Raw genomic sequence first — 18,186 nt, 5'->3', positions numbered from 1 at the left:
CTTTGCTGTGCTTTGCTGGTTGGTCTGGGCTTTCCCTTTTAATGCAAGGAAGCCTGTAGATCCTCCTCCCCTGCTATGACTTACTTGGCTTCCTGCCCAGCCAGCCTCCCAGATGGAAATGGCAAGCTCTCCACCCTGCAGTTTGAGGAGGAGCAAAGTCGAGAAAGGTGGTGGTGATGTTAAAAAAAGAGTATTATTTGGGGGTAAGAGAAAAATTTTTCTTATCTTTTCTTGGTACAAACACAACAAATAAATATCTAGCAGCTGCAAATTAATAAAATGTATTTTTTTAACTAAAGAATTGATTGAATGCTTAACATGGATGCATCGGATCTGTTTACTTGAATAACTTTATTGGGATAAATACTCGTATGACCTCCATAGTTCAAATAAATCATTTACTAAGCACTTCTCATGTTTCAATATACTGTGCTAAATGCTGACGTTAAAGAAATAAATCAGTCACTGGAGCATCACAGTTTATTGCAGGAGAAAGATTTGTGAACAAATAAATTCAGTATAAGTTAGTAGGTGTTATGGAAGAGGTATGCACACATTGCTGTAAGAACACAAAGGACATACCCCTAGGCTGTACAGGGGTTTCCAAAGACTTCTTGAGACTTCTGAACTCAAACTTTTATCAGATGAATAAGAAGTAGCTGGAAAAAGATATGTAAGAAAAAAGCATTCCAGGCAGAAAGAACTGTGTTAGCAAAGTTAAATAGGTATGAAAGAGTATGCAATTATTAGGACCATAATTTTTATTTATTTGTTTGTTTGTTTATTTATTTATAAGACTTAAAATGCTTTAATTCCAATTACCCATTTTTGGTTCATATATTATTTTTTTAAATTTTTAATAAATTTATCAGGCTGACATGGATTGGTTAAGTTATATAGGTTTCAAGTATACATTTCTGTAATACATCATCTATATATTGCATTGTGTGTTCCACCCAGAGTCTGCTCTCCTTCCATCACCATATATTCGATCCCATTTTCCCTCTTCCACCATCCCCCTTCCCCTCCCCACTTACCCTCTGATAACCACTAAACTGTTGTCTGTGTTTACTGAGTTTTTGTTTGTTTGTCTTGTTCTTTTGTTGCTTTCAGTTTTATATCCCACAAATGAGTGAAGTCATATGGTTCTCAAATTTTTCTGTCTGACTTATTTTGCTTAGCATGGTAATCTCAAGATCCATCTATGTTTTTGCAAATGGCAGTATTACATCTTTTCTTAAGGCTGAGTAGTATTCCATAGTGTATATGTTCTACATCTTCTTTATCCAATTATTTATCGAAGGACACTGGTTGTTTCCATGTCTTGGCCACTGTGAATAATGTTTCAATGAACAGAGGGATACATATATCTTTACAAATAAATGTTTTCAGATTTTTTGGGGGTAGATACCAAGAAGAAGGATTGCTGGGTTGTATGGTAATTCTGTCCTTAACTTTTCTGAGGAAGCTCCATACTGTTTTCCATAGGGGCTGTACCAATTTAGAGTCCCACCAACAGTGTGTGATGGTTCCTTTTTGTCCACAACCTCTCCAACACTTGTTATTACTTGCCTTATTGATAATAGCCATTCTAACAGGTGTGAGGCGGTAGCTTATTGTGGATTTGATTTGCATTTCCCTAATAGCTAGTAGAGCTGAGCATTTTTTCAGATGAAAACAATGTTGGCCCTTTTTATGTATTCTTGTGAGAAGTGTCTGTTCAGGTCCTCTTACCATTTTTTAATTGGATTTTTTTTCTTTTGAGTTGCAGGAGTTCTTTATATATTTTGGATATTAGCCTCTTTTTGGAGGTGTTTTTTGCAAATATCTTCTCCCATTCGATTGGTTGCCTCTTTGTTTTGTTGATGGTTTCTTTGGCTGTGCAGAAGCTTTATAGTTTGATATAGATGCATTCATTTATTTTTGTTTTTACTTCTCTTGCCTTTGAGATCAAATTCATAAAATCCTCTTTGAACCCAAGGTCCATAAGTTCAGTACCTATGCTTTCTTCTATGCAATTCATTGTTTCATGTCTTATGTTTAGGTCTTTGATCCATTTTTAGTTAATATTGGTATATGGTGACAGATAGCAGACTAGTTTCATTCTTTTGCATGTGGCTTTCCAATTTCCCCATGATCATTTATGAAAAAGCTTTCTTCTCTCCATTGTATGTTTTTGCCTCATTTGTCAAAAATTATCTGCCCAGATATGTATATGTGGGTTTATTTCTGGGTTCTCAATTCTATTCCATTGTTCTGTGTGTCTGTTTTTCTGCCAATACCATGCTGTTTGATTATTGTCACTGTAGTATAAATTGAAGTTAGGAAGTGTGATACCTCCAGCCTTCTTCTTTTTCTTAAGATTGCTTTGGCTATTTGGAGTCTTTTGTGATTCCATACAAATTGGATGATTGTTTGTTCTGTTTCTTGAAAAAATGCCATTGGGATTTTGATGGGAATTGCATTAAATCTGTGTATTGCTTTGGGTAATATAGTCATGTTAGCTATGTTGATTCTTCCAATCCATGAACATGGAATATCTTTCCATTTATTTGTGTCTTTTTCCATTTCTTTCAATAATGTCTTATGGTTTTCAGTGTATAGGACCTTCACATCCTTTGTTAAGTTTATTCCTAGGTATTTTATTCTTTTAGTTGCAATTGCAAAAGGAATTTTTTATTTCATTTTTTTTGAAATTTCATTGTTAGTATATAGGAACACAGTGGATTTTTGTACATTGATTTTGTATTCTGCAACTTTACTATATAGGTTTATTGTTTCTAATAGTTTTTTTGTAGAATCTTTAGGGTTTTGTATGTAAAGAATCATGTCATCTGCAATAAGTGACAATGTAACTTCTTCATTTCCAATTTGGATGCTTTTTATTTCTTTCTCTTGCCTGACTGCTCTGGGTAGGACTTCCAGAGCTATGTTGAATAACAGTGGTGGGAAGGGGCATCCCTGTCTTATTCCTGATCATAGAGGAAAAGCTTTCAGTTTTTCACCATTAATTATGATATTAGCTGAGGGTTTTTCATATATGGCCTATATTATGTTGAGGTACTTTTCTTCTATACCCGTTTTATTAAGTGTTTTAACCATCAATGGATGTTGTATCTTGTCAAAAGCTTTTTTCTGAATCTATTGATATATTTATCTTTTATTTTGTTTATATGGTGTATCATATTGATCAATTTGCATATGTTGAACCATCCTTGTGCTGCTGGAATGCAACGCACTTGATTGTGATGCATGATATTTTTAATGTATTGCTGCATTCAATTTGCTAGTAATTTTGTTTAGTATTTTTGCACCTGCATTCATCAGAAATATTGGCTTATAGGTTTTCTTTTTATAGGGCCACATTTTTTTTAAATGTTAGAATAATGAGAGGCAAGCTTTTACAATCCCAAAATCTAAACTAATTTTCTTCAGATTATCTAACACGAGTAGCTCTCACTTAATGATTTCATTTCATATGCAATTTGTCTCTTTTAACTCAAGTTGAATCACTGAATTAAAATGTGGATTTTCCAAAAAGGAAATGTGAATGTTGCCATGGACCTGTCTCTCTGAACCTTGTACTTCTTCTCCCCCAGTCAAACAGCCAAACAGGTTCCCAAAAAATAATGTTAGAAATGGTACAGTTTGGGGTGAGGTTTTCTTTGTCTATAAGGAACAGAAAGCCAGACTCAACAATAAGGGGTATGTATTTTCTCACACACTGAATCTTTAGCTAGGCCAACTACACTATTAGTTATTTCAGTAACTAAATGACTTCATTAAGGACACCTTCCGTTATTTTGTTCAACTCTCTTTGGAATGTAAGCAACATCCTTTTTAGTCACCAAATGGCTTTAGCAGCTCCAAATATTGTAATGTTATACAATACTCTCTAAAAATCCAGAAGTGAAGAAAAGGGCTTTTCCTTCCAAAACAGTTTTCCTCACTCTCCATTTTAGAAGTATTTAAATAATTACAAAAAAGGAGGATGTGTGCAGTATTATCAAACAGTACTTATAAACTAAATCATTTGGCCTCTAATTATAAGACCTCATTACCTATAGCCTTTTAAATATTTCTTTTTAGGGTAGGAAAATCCTTCCCCAAAGCATTACTTGTTCCTCCAGTAGCTGTTCTTACAAATCACAATGGCCCTGATTGGGTCATATGCCCACCCCTAAACCAATCATTGGCAAAGGGATTTAGATAACCATCATAGGCTTAAATCAATCTTAATTCACACCCTAGGCTAGGAAGAAACTCAGCTTTATTTAAAGCACATTACTGCCAAAATCTAAAACAAAACAAAACTTGGATTCTGTTAGCAAGTCAGAAACTAGATAGTGGCTGCTGGATAGTCAAACAGTAGAATTCACCATAAGTTGTTTTTTGTTGATATTAGGCCAAGGGACCCAAATCCTGACCTGGCACAAACACCCTGCTCCCCTTTATTGGAATCTGAACAGTTAGATTTAGGAACATAAAATCAAAATTCCCCAACTGTATGATTTCTCCAAGGCTAACCTTAGTTTAAATTTTTTTCATTGTGGTGAACTATATACCAGGTGCCAAAAAAAATGCATATAAGCGGACACTTTGGTCAACATTGGTAATCAGAAGTGTCTGGACGCTGATGGTAACCACTTTGAGCACGTCTTGTAATTGCAGAAGTTAAACGTGACTTGTATTCATCTTTTGTTATTGGTATATATTGAGTATTACAATGTTAATAGTTTTTTCGTTTCTTAATATCTCCATAAAAAATTAAATATTGCCATTTGTAATAACATGGATGGATTTGCATGCATTATGCTAAGTGAAGTAAGTCAGACAGAGAAAAACAAATACCATATGACCTCAGTTATACGTGTAATTTAAAACAAATCAAGATTATAGGTAAAGAGAATAGATTGGTGGTTACCAGAGGCAGGGGGTGTAGGGGTGGACAAAATGGGTGAAGGAAGTCAAAAGGTACAAATTTATAAAATACATAAGTCATGGGGATGTAATGTACAACATGGCAACTACAGTTAATAATACTATATTGCATAATGCAAGTTGCTAAGAGAGTAAATCTTTAAAGTTCTCATTACAAGAAAAGTAATTCTGTAGCTATGTGCGGTGATGGATGGTAAGTAGACTTATTGTGGTGATCATTTCATAATATATACAAACAGAATCATTATATTGTATACATGATGCTAAATAATATTATATGTCAGGTATACTACAATTTTTTAAAAAAGGACTGTGAACAAACAGCAAATAAAATGATGACTACTATTTAAAAAACACCCAAAACAAAAATATAGCAATTATTGGTGAGGATGTGGAGATATTGGGACACTTGTGTTCTGTTGGTGGCAATATAAAATGATGCAGCCACTATGGAAAAACTTTGTGACACTTCCTCAAAAATTAAACATAAAATTTCCACATGATCCAGCAATTCCACTTATGGGTTATATCCTAAAATTTTGAATCAGTGATCTTCAAGAGATATTTGTACACCCATCTTCATAGCAGCATTATTCACAATAGCCAAAAGGTGGAAGCAACCAAACTGTCCATCAACGGTGAAAGGATGAACAACATGCAATATATACATACAATGGAATGTTATTTAGCTTTTAAAGGGAAGAAAATTCTGACACGTTACAACATGGATGAACCTTGAGGACATTATGCTAAGTAAAATAATTTAGCCTCAAAAGATGAATATTGTATGATTCTATTTATATGTAGCTCTACAGTAGTCAAACTCATAAAGACACAAAGTAAAATGGTGATAACCAGGGGCTAGGAGGAGCAGTGGAAAATAGGGAGTTTTTCTTTAATGAGTATAGCAGTTAAGTTTTGCAAGATGAAAACAGTTCTGGACCTTGGTTGAATAACAATGTGAATGTACTTAACACTACTTAGCTGTACACTTTAAAATGTTTAAAATGGTAAGCTTCAACTCAATTTAAAAAGAATAAAAAAATAGTAAATTTTATGTTATGTGTATTTTACCACAATAAAAACAAATAAAAAGGAATGGAGTACTGATACATGGTATAACATCATGAACTGTGAAAATATTATGCTTAGTGAAATAAGCCAGACACATAAGACCATATAGCATATGTTTCCATTTATATGAAATGTCCAAATAGACAAATCCATACAGACAGAAAATAGATTAGTGTTTTCAAGGGGCTGTGGAGGGAGAGGATTGGGAGTGACTACTAAAGGGTACATGGTTTATTTTATTATTATTTATTAAATTTATTGGGGTGAAATTGGTTAAAATTATATAGGTTTTAAGCATACAACTCTATATCATCTGTATATTGTATTGTGTGTTCACTACCCAAAGTCAAACCTCATTTTGTCACCATGTATTTGACCCCCTTTACCCTTTTATACTTCTCCCATCCCCCTTTCCCTCTGCTAATACCATATTGTTGTCTGTGTCTATGAGGGTATTTTTTGTCTTGTTTGTTGCTTTTAGTTTTATTTTCCACATGTGAGTGAAATTATATTGTTTTTGACATTTTCCATCTGACTTATTTCATTTAGCTTGATATTCTCAAGATCCATCCATGTTGTTGCAAATGACAGTATTTCATTTATTATTATGACTGAGTAGTATTCCATTTTATATATATATATATATATATATATTTACCACATTTTCTTTATCTAATCATCTATCAAAGGACATGTGAAGGAAGTAAAAGCAAAAATAAATAAATTGGACTATACCAAACTAAAAAGCTTCTGCACTAAAAAAAAAACCAAACCAAACCAAACCAAACCAAACCAAAACAAAAAAACTATCACAGGGGCTGGCTGAGTGGCCTGATGGTTAAGAACTGGCTTGGGACACCAGAGGGCGCTGGTTCAGATCCCACATATGAGGGCCAGTGACACTGCCCTCCACAGCTAAGATGCTGAACAACAGCTCAACCTGGAGCTCAGCTGCCCTGAGTCGCCCCAGACAGTGTAGGCTGCAGCCCCTGTGGCAGTGGGTTGTCATAAGCTACCGTGTGTAGCCAGCAGCCAGCGTGAGCAGCCAGCAGCCGCAGTGAGCGGCCGTCCAAAAGCTGGCGACTGATCTGCCTCACCTGGGAAGAGCGCAATGATGGTGCCAAATTGGGCCAGTGAAGCAACGTCCTCCACAAATAGATTGAAGAACAAAACGACAGCAACTTGTCTGTTCCCCTCCCCCCAATTCCGCAGCGCTGTTCCCATCCCCCCCAATTCCCCAATAGAAATCTTTAAAAAAAAAGTATCACAAAACAAAGAGGCAACCAACTGAATGGGAGAAGATACTTGCAAAAAACATCTTCAATAAGGTCCAGTATCCAAAATATATAAAAATCTCATGCAACTCTAAAAAAATCCAATTAAAATGGGCAGAGGACCTGAATAGATACTTCTCCCAAGACGACACACAAATGGCCAACAGTTATATGAAAAGGTGCTCAACTTCACTAGCTATTAGGGAAATATAAGTCAAAACCACAATGAGATACCACCTCACACCTGTTACAATGGCTTTTACCAACAAGACAAGGAATAACAATTGTTGGAGAGGTTGTGGAGAACAAGGAACCCTCATATGAGGTCTAACAAGTTTGCAACCTTGTTGCAATGAGGTTGCTAACCTTTTTTGATATCAGAGGGATTATTAATTATGTATGTGTACCAACAGGACAAACAGTTAACCAAGTTAACTATTTGGAAATGCTGAAAAGGCTGTGTGAAAAAGTTAGACGACCTGAACTTTTTGCCAACAATTCATGGCTCTTGCATCACAACAATGCACCAGCTCATATGACACTGTGGGAGTTTTTAGCCAGTAAACAAATAACTGTATTGGAACACCCTCCCTACTCACCCGATCTGGCCCCCAATGACTTCTTTCTTTACCCAAAGGTAAAGGAAATATTGAAAAAAGGACATTTTGATGACATCAAGAGTAATATGATGACAGCTCTGATGGCCATTGCAGAAAGAGTTCCAAAATTGCTTTGAAGGCTGGAGTAGGGACTGGCATCGGTGCATAGCTTTCTAAGGGGAGTCCTTTGAAGGTGAGCATAGTGATATTCAGCAATGAGGTATGTAGCACTTTTTCTAGGATGAGTTTGCGAACTTAATTGTCAGACCTCGTATACTGCTGTTGGGAATGTAAATTGTACAGCCAATGTAGAAAACCATATGGAGTTTCCTCAAAAAATTAAGAATAGAGTTACCATATGACCCAGCAATCCCTGTTCTGGGTATCTACCCACAAAATTTGAAGTTATTTATTCATAAAGATATATATCTCCCTATGTTCACTGCAGCATTATTAATGGTGGTCAAGACATGGTATATGGTTTCTTTTTGGAGTGATGAAGATGTTCTGGAATTAGGTAGTGTTGATGGATGCACAATTTTGTGAATATACTAAAAATACTGAATTGTATACAATGAAAAGGTGAATTTTATGGTATGTGGATTCATTTCATTAAAATAAAAAAAACTGGGAACAACCAAAGTGTCCCCAGACATTCATCCATACAGAATTAGTTAAATAGAAAATTATGATAATCCATACAATGAGATTGTCTACAGCCATTGAAAAGACATTTTAAAATGAGAAGAAAGAATGTGTTATATGGAAAACTCACCAGGCTATATATGGTTATGGTAAAAACAAAACAAAAAACTACATAAAACAACTGAATACTTAATAGAATTCTAAAAAATTCCTTGTTAAATAGTACATTAAAACCTAAAAATAAAACAAAAAAATCATACCTGTATTCTCCCTCCGAATCATTCTTATTTCTCATTTTATGAAAATGTTACAGAAACTCCATTGTTCTTATCCCCAGGCATGTACTTGAAAAACAATTAACAGAGGAGTATGTTATATTTTACATGGAAGAGAAAAATTCTTGGCCTTGAGATGAAAGCTCACTTCCAAAAGAAATCACAATGAATCAACCAATTTCTCAATAAAAAAGAAAGAAAAAGAAAAGAAACCTAAATGAAAACACGTTATTATCACCCAGAGGTGGGTTCAGTTTAGTTCTTTGTTTTTGTTCTCTTTTTGGGCACTTTAAATTATGAAAGAAATTCAGATCTATGTCATTTCTCAAATCAGTTCTTCAACCTAACAGTGCCCTCTTCTGGTTCCATGACTCACATTAAGCTAGTTCATCCGAGTTAAGGAACAAGAAACAAAAACCTAAAAAACAAAAAACTCCCACAAAACTTAACTAGGAAAAGATGATGGGGAAAAATCATTTTGAAATCTAGAAGTAAAAGGCTTTAGTTTTTATTCTAGTATAACAAAAATAAATAAACAAAAATCCAGTTGCAAGTATGATGGTGGTTACCAAAGGCTGGGGAGAGAGGAAAATGGGAAGTTGTTTAATGTGTATGAAAATTTTGTGGAGATTGTTTGTACAACATTGAGAGTATATATAACACTGCTGAACTGTGCACTTAAAAATGGTTAAAATCTTATGATGACTTCAAAGGAACCACTGATGCAAAAAAATGGTTAAAATGGTAAATTTTATGTTATATGCATTTTACTACAATAAAAAATAAAAATAAATAAATCCAGTTGAAGTATAAATAGTCCAGTTTGATGGCAGCAGCTCTAAGTTGAGACTGTTTTCACCTCAATCAAATGTTTACCATAAATCAAACCCACCTGGATTTGATATAATTTTTAACTCCTGTCGTTTCACTAAAATAGGCACATATTTATTTTTAATTTACTAAAACTAGATATAAAACAACATCATTTCAACTTTTACTCTTAAAGTCTTTAGTCTCCCAAACTTAGAGACCCATGTAAAAATATTGTAAAAATGTTACATTTACCTTGGAAAATAATAAAATATTCTGCAGTATCAAAAAATAAAGACTCCAAGGTTTGACTTCTACTGAGTCAAAGGCATGAAGTTCACTTATGAAGAACAGTAGGAACAAGTTTGGAGGATTAGGGATAGACCAGTGATTCTAAGCAGGTATGATTTTGCCCCCCAGGGGACATTTGGCAGTGTCTGGAGATATTTTTGGTTATCACAACTGGGGGTGTTGGGGGGTGCTACTGGCATGGGTTGTGATACTGGTGAACATCCTGCAATGCACAGGACAGCCACCCCCACCTCCCACACCACGACAAACAATAATCTGTCCTCAAATGTCAATTGCCAAGAGAGAGAGATGTGTCCTCTGACTTTGGCCATCTTTCTTAGCCTTTGTAGCAGGCTTCTCTTCTTCTGTGTCTAATTACTCACTCTTCTGTCTTTACCCCACTTCTCTTTTCTCTACATTTTCTAGTGGGGGATATCATCCATTCCCATGACTTCAGCTACCACATCTATGTTACTGACTTACACATATTTATATCTAGTCGCTACTGCTCTTCTAGCTCTAGCGCCTTCATTCTCTTGATTTCCCATCGCATATTTTTCATTAACCTACTACTACATTTCTTGTCTTTATTAGTAGTTCTTATAGAAAACCACAGGGTCATTTATATTCCAAACATTTCCTGAGTATCTAGTGTGCATAAAGGGCTGCACTGGTACTTAAAGGAAGGTAGAGATGATGGAGATGAGAGGCAATCCTGGTTAACAAGTGTTTTAATTGCATTACCCCTGATTATGGCAATAGTTTTGCAAGGAAGAAATTATCTCCTGGATAATTAAGTGTTTAATCAACTGCTTAAATATTACAAGCTTGCAAATAGCTTTTAGTAGTCAGATCTGACTTGATATTAAAGATATAATTATCTTCACTATTTAAAAAAATAAAATAAAATGAGGACAGTGCTGGGAAAGTGTGGTCTAGTTTGTCCATAGCCAAAGGGGGATGGATGTGAATGGTGAGGGCCTAAGTAGTTCCAGTAGCCTTTTCTTCTAAGCCACATTGCACCGTTTTCTGATTAACTACCGTATATCATTGAATACACGTGAGATGGTGAGCTAAATCATTATTATTATTATTATTATTTTAGCTGAGCCATCCTGCTACCTGTTGGCAGCTCAGCGGCTGCTCAGCTTGGGCTGGACTCGAACCGCTGTTAATCAGAGCTCAAGCCCTTGAGCGAGCTCTTAACCAACTGAGCCACTCGGCTAAATCATTATTTAATATAACTCTAGGAAAAAAATAAACAGAGCCAATTAAAGTATGCCCCGCCATCAATTGTCAGGGATTTCTTAGACGTTGAAGCATTTAAAAAGGCAAGCCTGAGGTGAGCTCCGGGCGGCCTGAGGGCCCGGCCGGCTGCTCTCCCTGCTGCCGCCGAGCTGAGCGTGGCGTCCTCCCCGCCCCGCCCCCAACCGGCCCGTGTGGACGCGCCGTGAGAATTCTGAGTCCGGCGCTTCCGGCTCCGCGCGCGTCCTTACCGCTCAGTGTCAGCCCGATCGAAAAAAGACGCATTTTCTCTTCTTTCACGTCCCATTTCCCCCCTTTTATCTCACGGTCTCCATTTCCGTGAAGCGTCCACCTCTCAGGCGTTCTTACGTTTTCACAGGGTGTTAAAAAAATAAATAAAGGCAAGGCTTTAGAGAGTTCTAATTTGTTGAAATATGCAGAAAAAAGTGACCTTACATTCTGACATACGGAGAATTTATTTTCGACATACGGAGAATTTATTTTCCACATTCAACTTCCAAGGTCAGTACTAGTGTGCTATTCTGCACTTTCGTCAATTAACACCTTTGTATGTTGTCAAGTGGCCATGGGCATTTTCGCGGCTTTGTGTTACGCGTATGCAACTCGATCTTAAATCCCTCAGCGCTTCAATCATTTCTTTGTTTTCCCCGCCTCCGCCCCCGCTTCCGCCTCCGCCCCGCCCCTCACACTCCGCGTGGTTCCACCATCTATGCTGACTTTATTATTTAGGCGTAAATCTGAATTTCTCCTAATCTTAAAATTGCATAGGTTTTATAAGTCTGTCCATAGATGTAGTTAAACTAGGGCGGAGGGACGATGGAAAAGTATTATATATACGCATCATTTTTTTAAAGACTAATCCTCGTAAAAACGTTAAAATGGGGTGAGGGCGGGAGCTGGGGCGGAAGCAGCGCAGGGATATACGTATCAGGATACCGGAAATGCGGTGAGAAGCCGGAGGAAGCTCTGTTCCTGGAGGGGAGCCGCCGCCATCTCAGGTCTCTTGGCCTCGCCAGGCTCCACCAGAGAGAGTTGCAGCCAGGTCCTATAATCCTTATGGAGGACCAACCTTGTACCTCCGGGAGATCCACGCTCCCACCTGGAAACACGCGGGAAACCAAGCCTCCAAAAAAGCGCTGCCTCCTAGCTCCACGGTGGGATTATCCGGAAGGAACCCCGAACGGAGGTAGTACTTCTCTCCCCACCGCACCTCCTCCTGCATCGCCCGGCCTAACGTCGCACCCTCCTCCTCCGGAGAAGTAGTAAAATATACTTCTCCCACCTTAAAACAGGTCAGATTCTTTATCATCTGGGACATCCTGCCTCTCTGAAACTTAATTATGCATTTGCCAGTTCGTCTTCCGTTTTCCCTGTTCTCGCCACGATTTTAAAATGGAAGAAAATATGTATGCATTAAATAACTTTCAAAAAATAAGCTTGGATAAAATTATGCATATTTAATGACATTAAGTATTTTTAATATATTGGTTGTGATAATTGTGGGTATTTTTAAGAAACAGACAAGTATTTTGATATGCTTGGAAGTAAAGTAATTTCGTGGGGTCGAGCTGAGGGTACAAACAAAAAAAGATTCATGAGTTGATAATTGCAGCTAGGTGATGTATGTGTGGCAATTCAATATACTGTTCTCTCTACTTTTGCGTATATATGCATTTTTCAATTAAAAATGCTTGTTTTGTGTGTGACTGTTGGATAGAAAAACATTTCCTCTTTTCTTCCAAATAACCCCAGCCTGTTCTATTCTCTCCTTCACTGTGTCCCCTCGATATTTATGGACTCGTTTCCCTTGGAATTGTTTAGCACATCCTGCTCTGTGATAATTCTTGTCTAGTAAGCCAGAAACTCCCCATCGCGGAGACCTCCTGCCTTGTTAGCCAGGCTTTCCCCAGAAAAGGAACTGATCCTCTCGCATCCAGCTTTGGACACACTCATGGGGTACAAGCACGCTCTGCACCTCAGGCTTCTTGGAGAGTGGGCTGCTATTAGCTCACTGACCTCAGGTTGCCGTCCAACCACATGGTTGCAACAGGGTCACAGGCAAATAAGCCTTTTCTTCACAGTAAAAATTCAAACATGACCAAAAGCTAATTCACAGACCATGGAGACAACCGGGCATCTTCAGGTGGCTCACCCACTGAGTATTATGCTCCTACTCACTGTTCTGTCAGGTGCTGTGTCCCTACCCTTTTTTCTGTCTAATGCTTATTTTCTGTAAACTAGTCGCAAAGCCTTCAGTGTGGAAGAAAATCTTATACACTTGGCTTTGTACATTTTGCACAAGCTAAAATAAAACAAAAAGTAAAATATACTGCAAAAAAATGCTTTGCTCAAGAGGAATAACAATGTATTGAAGGCCTAATTCCTATGCCTAGCACTGTCCTAATAGAAGGTATTATAAGGTGAGCTACAGAAGTGTGTGATTGTTTTTCTGTGTATGGTCGGAGAATTAAAAAAAATAGTTACAGTATGGTAAATCAAACCCACATACCATAATGTTTGCTTGTTCAAGGTATTCAGGAAGCAGCCTAGGATGGACCAAGTCATTCTTGAGCCTGGTAGTAATCATGAGCTATTAGAGAGGAAGGGGGAAATTTGGGTGGCCCTTAAAGGGTGAGTGAAATCAGCCATATGGAGGGGGAAGATAATGTTTTTCAGGGCTAGTGTTTCCAGAACAAAAGCTCCAAGACAGGCTTGTTCTGGGGAAAGCTTGGCTATAACTCAAATCTATGAGAAGGACGTGGAGGTGAGATAGTGTTGCAGTGCCTTGAATGTTAGTCTAAGGAGTATGCAGTTTAATCCATAAGCAGTGGCAACCATTGAAGATTTTCAAGTAAGTGATATATTTTAGTAGTTCAGTTTTTACTATCAGAGAAATAATCTTGTATTTCAAAGACCTTATATAACTCAAAAAATAAAACCAAATCTGACCTAAGCCTCACATAATTCATAGGACATAAGACTTGTAATCCATAGGACACAGGGCATCCTTTCTTTTTTCTTTTTTTTTTTAGATTTTTATTGGGGAACTGGGGGGATGGGAACAGACCAGTTGCTGTTGTTTTGTTCTTCAGTCTAGTTGTGGAGGACGTTGCTTCACTGGCCCAAGTTGGCACCATCATTGCGCTCTTTCCAGGCGAGGCAGATCAGTCGCAGGCTTCTGGACGGCCGCTCACTGCGGCTGCTGGCCACTCACGCTGGCTGCTGGCTACACACAATAGCCCATGGCAACCCACTGCAGCAGGGGCTGCAGCCTACGCCGTCGCCGGCGACTCACGGCAGCCCAGCTCCAGGTTGAGCTGTTGTTCAGCATCTTAGCTGTAGAGGGCAGTGTCACTGGCCCTCATATGTGGGATCCGAACCGGGGCCCTCTGGCGTCCCAAGCCAGTTCTTAACCATCGAGCTACTCGGCCGGCCCCAGGGCATCCTTTCTTCATTCATGCAGTAAACCTCTATGGAGCCCTTGCAGTGGACTTGGCATTGTGCTGGGTGTTGGAAGGGATGGATGACGAAGGCGTGTCGTGCCTGGTACATAGGAGTGAAACATATATTTGAATAATTAAGTCAGTGAATGGTAGCATAACAGTGACAACGAAGGGGGGTCCGGATTTCGGGCTTGGTGGTGGTAGTGCAAGAAAACGAATGAGCTCTACTTTACTTGAAAGCATCACCAGGCCATTCCTTACAGCCTGACTCCACAAATTTACCTGTGTCCAAATGGGTAATGATGGTGGGCAGAAGGAATAGTAGTGCTCAGATAGAAAACAAAGGAGGTTGTATGGGGAGAGAAGTGTAAGAGCTGCATAATGTCCTCCAGTGATTCAAATAATTGAAAGTTGTAATAGTAAATATTTACTAAACACTTTTTACGTGCCAGATACTGTTCTAATTGGCTTCCGTAGTTGTTTATTATTAATATTTGTTATTGCTATGCAATAGACCCTTTCAACCTATCTATATAACTGTTTTATAAGAATAATGTATAATTGAAATGGGGGCATGGTGGAGCATAAGGACCTGAGGAGGCCAGGGGAAAGAGATAAATAGTAACAGAAGATATGATTTTACCTTATTTTACTATTTTTCAGTCTTTGAAGGATTGCGGTATGAGTCCTTTTCGTTCATGCGTTTGTAAAATAGTTCATCCAGTGAAGACAATGAAGATTATTGACAATGCTACCCTGCTTTTTCTGTTGTCCTGCGCTGGGAAGTTGTGATTTTAAGGTAATATTAGCAAAAACTTACTAATGGGAGAAGAAAAGTAAGAGTTGATTATGACACTAAATTAATTGATTATGACATTAGAAATAGCCAAACAAAAACCAAAAAGCTATCTACAAATGATAAAATTGAAACCATTTCTCCACTATATGAAACCATATCTACCATACAGTAATAATGTAATTCTAAGCTGTTTTGTTTGTTTCACTCCTAATTACCTTATAGTTTCTGTTACTGTGAAGTGTATTTTTTAAACCACAGTTTTCTGATTATTGCTGGCAAATGAGAACATGATTGATATTTTTACATACTGACTTTAAATGCTTCAGCCTTTCTGAATTGTACTTGTTTTGATAATTTATGGATTCTCTGTTAATTATTTTGGGAATAATGGCAGTTTCTTCTTTTCCAATATTTTTTAGCAAATTTTTAGCTTGTTTTACTATGCTAGCTGGGATCTTTAGTACAAGGAGAAATAGTAGCAGTGATCGAGAGTTTCCTTGTCTTGCTACTGAATTTACAAGAGAATTCTACAAATGTTTGACCATTTTTAGTAGATTTTCTCTTCAGGTGAAGGAAGTTCCTTTCATTATTAGTTTCCTGAGACTTTTTATTATGAATGAATGTGCAGTTTCTTATCCAGCTACTTTGTCTGTATTTACTACTATGATTATATGGGTTTTTTTTCTCCATTAATATGGCAGTGTGACAAGTTACAGTAATCAATTTTCTAATGTATCTCTTGTTTTTGGTTTCATCAGACCTCGTCATTGAATATTTTTTCCCTATTTTAATAATTTTAATTAAATTTATTGGGGTGATAATGGTTTGTAAAATTACATAGGTTTCAAGTGTACATTTCTATAACACATCATCTATATAACACATTGTGGCCTCACCACCCAGAGACACTTCTCGGTCCATCAACCTTTACCCTCTTCTACCATCTCCCCTCCTCCCTTACTCTCTAGTAACCACCAAACTGTTGTCTATGTCTTAAAGTTTTTGTTTATTTGTTTATTTGTCTTGTTCCTTTGTTGCTTTCAGTTTTATATCCCGCATATAAGTGAAGTCATATGGTTCTTTTTCTGTCTGACTTATTTCACTTAGCATAATAATCTCAAGGTCCATCCATGTGGTCGCAAATAACAGTAGTTCATCTTTTCTCATGGCAGAGTAGTATTCCATTGTGCATATGTACCACATCTTGATCCAGTCATCTATTGAAGGACACTTTGGTTGTTTCCATGTCTTGGACACTATAAATAATGCTGCAGTGAACATCGGGGTACATATATCTTTACAGATAAATGTTTTCAGATTTTTTGGGTAGATACCCAGGGGAGGGATTGCTGGCTCATATGGCAATTTTATTCTTAATTTTTTGAGAAACCTCCATATTGTTTTCCATAGTAGCTGTACCAATTTACATTCCCATCATGAGTATATGAGGGTTCCTTTTTCTCCACTGCCTCTCCAACACTTGTTATTACTTGACTTGTTAATAATAGCCATTGTAACAGGTATAAGGTCATATCTCATTGTGGTTTCGATTTGCATTTCCCTAATAGCTAGTGAAGTTGAGCATTTTTTTCATATATGAGGTCGGACAATTAAGTTCACGAACTCATCCAGAAAAAGTGCTACATACTTCATTGCTGAATATCACTACGGTCACCTTCAAAATACTTCCCTGGGGAAGCTATGCACTGACGCCAGTGCCTAGTCCACCCTTCAAAGCAATTTTGGAGTTCTTTTTCTGGAATGGCCATCAGCGCTGTCATCGTATTACCTTTGATGTCCTGAATGGCATCAGAATGTCTTCCTTGCAATATTTCCTTTACCTTTGGGTAAAGAAAGAAATCATTGGGGGCCTGATCAGGTGAGTAGGGAGGGTGTTCCAATGCAGTTGTTTGCTTCCTCGGTAAAAACCCCTTCACAGACAGTGTCAGACAGTGTTGTGTGAGCTGGTGCATTGTCATGATGCAAGAGCCATGAATTGTTAGCAAAAAGTTCAAGTCGTCTAACGTTTTCATGCAGGCTTTTCAGCTCTTCCGAATAGTAAACTTGGCTTGGCTAACTGTTCAGTCGGTACAAATTCATAATGAATAATCCCTCTGATATCAAAAAAGGTTAGCAACATTTTGCAACAAGAGTGTGAACTTAATTGTTAGACCTGATATTTATTGGCCATATTTATGTCTTCTTGGGAGAAGTGTCTGTTCAGGCCCTCTGCTCATGTTTTAAAATTGGATTGGTGTTTTTTGTTGTTGTTGTTGTTGTTGAGTCCTATGAGTTCTTTATATACCAGGGATGCCAAAAAATGTATACAAGTGGACACTTTGGTCAACGTTGCTGAAGCAGTAGTTCACCATAATCAGAATTGTCTGGGTGCTAATGGTAACTACTTTGAGCACCTCTTGTAATTGAGGAAGTCAAATGTGACTTGTATTCATCTTTTGTTATTTGTATATATTGAATATTACAATTTTAATACTGTTTTCCTTTCTTAAAATCTGTATAAATTTTTTTGGCTCCCTCTTTATTTTATTTTATTTTTTTAAAGATTTTTATTGGGGAATTGGGGGAAGAGGAACAGACAAGTTGCTGTCGTTTTGTTCTTCAATCTAGTTGTGGAGGATGTTGCTTCAGTGGCCCAAGTTGGCACCATCATTCCGCTCTTCTCTGGCGAGGCAGATCAGTCGCCGGCTTCTGGACGGCCGCTCACTGCGGCTGCTGGCCGCTCACGCTGGCTGCTGGCCGCTCACGCTG

The 18,186-nt window shown here is 37.6% G+C and overlaps 1 long non-coding RNA gene across 1 annotated transcript in view; it reads left to right on the top strand.

Annotated features, from left to right (window-relative positions):
- Positions 1-11,661: 11,661 nt before the first annotated feature.
- LOC109396972 (uncharacterized) overlaps positions 11,662-18,186 on the top strand; it is a 37,106-nt gene continuing 30,581 nt past the window's right edge. The window contains exons 1-3 of the long non-coding RNA XR_002126950.1: positions 11,662-11,676; positions 11,905-12,467; positions 15,282-15,417. This is a non-coding gene — a long non-coding RNA (uncharacterized LOC109396972). The remainder of the gene's footprint in view (positions 11,677-11,904; positions 12,468-15,281; positions 15,418-18,186) is intronic.

Source organism: Hipposideros armiger, unplaced genomic scaffold (assembly GCF_001890085.2).
Source record: "Hipposideros armiger isolate ML-2016 unplaced genomic scaffold, ASM189008v1 scaffold_551, whole genome shotgun sequence".
Lineage (NCBI taxonomy): Eukaryota > Metazoa > Chordata > Mammalia > Chiroptera > Hipposideridae > Hipposideros > Hipposideros armiger.
Note: the sequence above shows the minus strand (reverse complement) of the source record. Positions and strands in the feature narration are given on the sequence as shown.